Source organism: Antrostomus carolinensis, unplaced genomic scaffold, assembly GCF_000700745.2.
Source record: "Antrostomus carolinensis isolate BGI_N321 unplaced genomic scaffold, ASM70074v2 scaffold13534, whole genome shotgun sequence".
NCBI lineage: Eukaryota > Metazoa > Chordata > Aves > Caprimulgiformes > Caprimulgidae > Antrostomus > Antrostomus carolinensis.
This window is the reverse complement of record NW_010308766.1, coordinates 1-6,593: the sequence shown is the minus strand read 5'-3', so window position 1 is coordinate 6,593 and position 6,593 is coordinate 1.

Sequence of the window (6,593 nt, the reverse complement as noted above, 5' to 3'; positions counted from 1 at the left end):
TTTCCCTTTGCAATTGCATTTTTTCCTCCTACTCCACAATGAGAGAGAGTTAACCATTAATATTTTCTCATGCTGCTGGCCCAGGAGGGTTTATCTTTTTCCTATTTTCTTTTTCTTTGATTATCAAGCCTTTTCCTCCTCCTTTGTTACTCACACCTGCTAGCATTAGCGGGGCAGTTCATGCTTCAGTCCCTCGCAAACATCACAGCTTCACATCAAGCACACAAAGCAGCTGGAGAGCCGTGCTCCATTCGTGTGCTCTGGAAGAAGGCGGGGGTCTGTCCTGGGGTGCTGCATGCGCTGGCAGCTGTTTTCATTCCTGGAACAAGGTTTATGAAAGCCCTATTAAAAAAAAAACACATAGCCTTGGTGCCGAGAATACCAGGACAGTTCAGAGCAGTTAAAAATGAGATGCCAGCATGAGTTCCACCTGCCAGATTTTTAGTATTGACATAATAATGCCCAGAATTTATGGGGACCTAGACCTTCCTGTCTGGGGGCTTGCGTGACTCGATGCTGGGAAGAAGTTTCAGCAGGTGAGATGACTCATACCTGCCTGCTGCAGAATGCCTTCACCTCGCACCAGAGCACTCATCCCAGCTATCAGTGTCAGAGATGGATTGCAGGGAAGGACAGTGTATCAGTGCTGGTCTGTCTACGGTTGCCCCTTTGCTTCCTGACAAGGTGAGAAATCAGCACTGTGATTATAGCTCACTTCTCAGTGCAGCAATATCCTCGTTCCCAACTGTGGGCTCTCAGCAAGCAGTAACCCCAGAGTCGGAAAGGGTTGAGTGAGCTCAGCACACCAAACAACTCTGTGGAGTTAAATAACAGTTGCTCTATACCTAGGCAGATGTGCACCAACGCCTTTGGTCTCTCCCTGCTTTGAGTGCTCTAAGGGCTCACGTTCCCTTTAGTATCAAATCAGGACCAGGACACTTCACAGAGAAATCATGAAAAACAATTGAATGGACCACAGCAGGAGCTTGAGCTGACCCTGAGCTGAGCAGCTGACCAGGGCTCTTCTAGTGTAACCCAAAACAACAACGTGGAGAGAAGCAAGAACTACTGCCTTCCTCCAGTTGTAAAAAGAATTGGCACCAGCCTGTTCATGGGGAGAGGAGCTGCTGTGCGAATTGGGCAGGTATATCATGTATATCATCTACTCATTAACACCAGAGAAGATTTCTGGGTAGCACAGAGCAGGTTTTCCATAGTCTCCATACTGGTGCACACAGCTGCACACCATCTCTGCAAACTGGAAAGGGATCTTTGTTTGCTTTTTTGAACCAATCTGTTCGTGTTCTCTCAAGTGTGAGGCTGGTTGCACCAATCTTTCAGCATGACTTATTTTTCTTCCGCTGTCTTGATGCTACACTGGCTGAACAGATGAATCAGACCATGTTGTTAAACCAGTGCAGAGACTATGCTATTTCAAGGTATTATCCCATAGTGTGGTCATGAGCTAATTCTCTCTCTGTCTGGCCCACTGCCTTCCACAGAGCTGCTGTAAGGTACTGGGCAATATCTCTCAGATCAAGGGGAATCACTCTATAATTGACTTGTTTATAGCTGCCTGCTGCCCAGCTTGGATTAGGAGGGCTGTGATCCGCATTCATATCTCAAGTGAGCTGCTTTCAAAGAAGGCTTTATAAAGCTCTGTCCTCCTAGGGGTTTCCTTGCTCTGCCTGGGTTGAGTTCCTGTCATGCACAGCTGGACCCAGCAAGACTCACACAACAAGCTCTCTTTATGACTTCAGATTAATTGTGGGAGGCAGCAGAAATGTCTAAAAACCCTTCAGGCTCTGACGAGTGTGTACAGCTTAGGAGTTCTGAAATAGCCTAAATAGAGTGGCTTTTCTGTCCCAGCTTTAGTCAAAACCTTTGTATCTTCCCAGGACCCAAAAGGGTCATTTGTGGAGCTCCTCCACCAGACTTCTTGAGTTCTCTCTCTGGTTAACAAGGCTACTTGCCCTGCAGCAGAAATGGCTGGGATCCCCTCCACTGCTGGCAGTTCAGCTTTGGCTTGAGCCCCACAGTGGGTGCTCCAGCTGCTAATGTCTCTGGACAAAGATGCTACAGACTGTGATAGGATCCGGTGTTCTCTGGAGCCAGTTTTCCATCCATCTGTGTTGTAGTGTAGATTTGAGCTGGCAACTATGGTCTTTGTTCTCAGGGTCATTTTTCCCAGTGGGGTCATGACGCAGGTAGGGCTGGTACCCCCTGCACACGCAGGAGGATGGCTCTGGCTGCAGTGCTGTGCTCCTCACAGCCTGAGAGCTGCTCTGTGCACATCAGCAGCGTTCAAAGTCTAAATATACTAGTTGTGTGACAGTGTTCCTCATCAGAACTTCATTTTAGGGGTAGTATCAATAATCATTGGACACAAGAGATGACAAACTTGTTTTGCACAACAAACACCTTTTTCTCTTTAGAGCATCTCTTGATTTGTCCCTAGAACCTTCTCAGTTTCTCCACACTTCTCCTCCCTACCACAGCTGGTGTTATCAGCATCCGCTGGCTCCCAAAACGGAGGTATGTAACCTCCATCATCACTTCAAGTTATCAGTGCACAGTGAGTAACTCTTGATTTGTCCTCCAAAGCCAAGCCTACACCAGAGCAAGCCCAGTGGAGTCTATAAGCAAATACAAGCTGCCTCAGGTACCTTCTGCAGCTGGAACTGCTGGATTTTGGAGTCACATCCATGCAGACCTAACGTCCCTGGGGTCGCTGGGTGAAGCACATGCCAGCTAGTTTTATTTCAGTGCCAGTCCTTCACTGACAAAGGACACAGTTTTTAGGATCCTGCAGCAATTTCCCACATATTGATTTCCTCTTAACTTTGCCTCCTCCGGTCTCCATGCCATGCTTTAAAAAATTGCCCCTGTCTACTCCAGCTCCATACAGCTTCAGATAAGCTGAGCAGCATGTGAAATGGTCCTGCTCACCTTGTGAGGTTGAAATTAATGACAGTAGGAAGTAACTCATCAAATGGCAAAAAACCCATCCTGTATTCTCAGCTATCAAAAGGTTTTCTGCACTTCTCAAAATGGCACAGATGGGGATTGTTGGTCCTGAACTTCTCCAATCCCACCACTCCTGAGAGAGCCCGACAAAACTGTTCTCTCTGGTTTGCTTTTCCTTGGGAGATGTGGAGGTGACTAACTTATGGCAAATGTGCTAAGGGTAAATTAAACAGAACTGCCTAAGATTAGAAGTTAAATATTTTGCCTAGGTTTGCCATCTTAGAGGTAGAATGGGACACATTTTGGTTCAAAACTCTTATTCCAAGTGGCAGAACTAAGACATATTATATATAAATTGATCTTCAGTCATTTAATTACATTGTCCATTACTGGTGCTTACACAGTAACATTCATTCCTAAGTTCTTTGCAAAAATGCAGTTATTTCTGTGGAAAGCAAGCAAACAAAAATGAGATGAGAAAGCCAAGATTTGGCCTGTGTTGCCAGTTTCTCCCAGGAAGAAACAGAGGACCCAAAACTTAAGCCCAGCAGATGTGGTGAGACTTGCCATTAGAAAATTATACAAGACTTGGTTTCTCCACCTTGGAAGGATGAAGTGCTGGGATTTGGATCTTTACATCCTCCCAACTCAATCCTTTGAAGATCAATAGATTTCCCAGGGAGAGTTTTTCCTTGAGGAATTCAGATTGATAGGAAACTAAATATAAACATTTATCAAAATAATCACAAGGAAGGAGTCCCTCTGGATGAGAGCACAGTTTGCATTATGTGAATGAGTCTGAAGCAAGAGATCAGATTAAAAATAGACAAAATAAATCTGTAATTTGAAATGTGCAAGGAAGTGCTATCAGAAAGGACTGTCTCACAGAGTTAAAAGCCTGCTTGAAAAGGCTGCTTAATCTTCAAACATTAACATATCACTGAGACTAGAGCAGAACAAATGGCACCAGCCTGCGAGATGAGTATCTGTCAGGAGGCCTGATGAGCTCTGCGGGTGAGATCCACTTCCAGAGCCCCTACCTGTCTGGCTCTGTTTCTTTCTTGCTGGAGCGTTTCAGCATCACCCAAGTGAACTGCCAGGAGTTTCAGCCAGATGTCAGCATGTTACACTCAGCTGTAGGATTGAGAGTTACTGGTTCCTGAATTTCTGACTTTCTAAATACCATCTCCTTCCTCTTCCAACCCCAGCAGACAGAGCTCGGCTGCCAGCAGTGAATCTCAGTAATTAAGGAGTTCATCTTTGGTCTTACTACTCTCATGTCAGTTTGGAAAGGAGCTCTGGATAGAAGGTTACACAGAATGTTACAGACAGAATCAATGAACAGGGAGAGACAACTTCAATCCTAACCCTGCCACTGACTCGTGGTGACCAGGCTCACAGAGGTTCTTCAGCTGCCGATTCTTGGGTGCCGATGCCACACTTGAGGACCCTACTCCTGATTTTGGAAGCACTGAGACCTTCATACTCTGAGATGGAGAAGCAGTGTAGGAAAGGGTCTGTGAACACCCACCCTCTGCTCAGGGGCCTCTGTGACTACCCTAGCAACATCCCTTCCCATCAGGGCAGGATGGGTGTTGGTCTACACGTTTTCTGTGACTTGGTTTGCCATCAGAATCCAAATGCTGCTATTACTGCTCACCTTGGGAAAGTGCTTTGAAAGCTTCTGATAGAAACCAGAATTTGACTGAGACATGCTATGGGAGGAGAGGGAGTGAGGAAGGCCATGTTTTCAGTAAGGGCTGAAAAATGAAAGCAATTATTACTGTTTTTTTTTCCTGGCTGAATAATAATATGCAACCTGAGGATGAAAAGACTTTGGTGCACAAGGATATGGTACATGTACAATGGACGGTAATAAACAGGTCTCATTGCAAAGACGTGCAGGAAATACTGCAGTGCAAACTGGAGAGGAAATGTAGAAAGAACTAAAAAAGCTAAAGATGTTTTGGATTTGGAGAAAGACTTCATGCCTGAGCTCTGTCTCTACTGAGAATTGGGTGCTGACAAAATTGCCATTTCCGCTTGTTGAATCAATTTTAGCTTTGAAACCCACCAACATCTCACAGGCTTTGGGAAAATCTTCCTTTTTTTTTAAACAAAAAAAAAAGAAATAGCTTCCTTTTTTATTATTTCACAATCAGCTGAAACAAACGGGTGGTGTGGTGCTGGAGAAAGGCACGCAGCCAGAGCAGGCTAATGGCACCACCTGCTTGTGGCTCAAAGGCTGAGTGTCTCCTGTCCCGGCTTCTTTCTGAAAGTGTTGGGTGGTCTTCTGGGTGGGAGGGTGGTAGAGGGAAGGGGTAGGAGCTGCATAAAAGCTGCAAATTTCACCTCCTGCTTTCTACTTAGAAATAGTGTCATTTCTGTTGGGGGAGAGGAGGAGAAAAGAAGAAAACATACAGTATTGGTTGCAATCTAAGTGTGTATTTTCCCCCTTCACCCGCAAACTTCGAACTGTGAGGATCAGAGCCCATGGAAAGGTGTGTGTGTGAACAGCAGCACCACCAGACTCAGTGTACTGGTAGTACTGGGAAGAATTTAATCTGGCTGTTTAATCCATACCGATAGGATCTTTCCTGACATTCACAAGAATTATTTCTCCCTCCTCAGTGTTTTTGTGTCCTAAATAGTCAGTGTTTGGGAGCTGAAAGGGCACAATTTATTGCCTTTGCTGAGCTCTGGGTTTGTCCCTGAGCCAGTACAGCCACTCACTTGGGGCAGCGAAAGCTCTGGTAATTATTTATTTAAGAGTAATTTTTTTTTCTTAGGATTTTTATGCTAGAAGAATTTCTTTGTGCAAGTGTCTCTGGCCTCTGCAACTCACAGCCATGTGCGTTCTCCGGTTGTCTGTAAAGTCTTCTGCACTAAAAAAGATGAAAGGTTTGTAATCCAATTGCTCAAATCCTTTGAAATTGTTTTCATTAATACCCACTTAATTCAAATACTTGGTAACAACCTAGAAAATCCTTTTATTACAAATGCCATGCCTTACTCCATCAGTAGATAAGTAACCGATTAGGTTTTCCCCAAAGTATTTAGGCTCTCTGATAATAAATCTCCGCAGCAAAACTAATGTGGCACTACTGATATTTTAGGGTTAGGAAAAGGGCAAAACAAATCGGTTTCTTTAAAATATCACAAAGGAACAAAACAGAGCACAAGCCATTTTTCCCTTTGTAGATCATCTTATCAAGACATCTCCACTTCAGAGCTGGATACTGCATCGGGATATTAAAAATAAAATAAAAACCCCAGCAAGAGCAAAGCCAGAAGTGCACGTCTTAATTGTGCTGCCAGAGCACATCAAGGGAGCGGATCAAACCCGGCCGATAAAGAGAAACCCACAGCACTGAAGGGCCACGCTGCTGATAGCGGAGATTAAAAACGCTCGCACTGATTGAGGGGGCGAGGACATCAACCCCGAGGGTAAAGGTGCCAGAGGGACCGGCCCGGGCCCGGTCCTGGGCACCCACCGCCGCCCACAGCCAGGGCGGGGCCCGCTGCGGCGTGAGCCGAGCGGCCTCAGGGGCTTTTCGGGACGAACCCGGCGGTGGAGCCCTCTCTCCCTCCCGGCCCTGGAGCCCTGTCTCCCTCCCGGCCCGGCC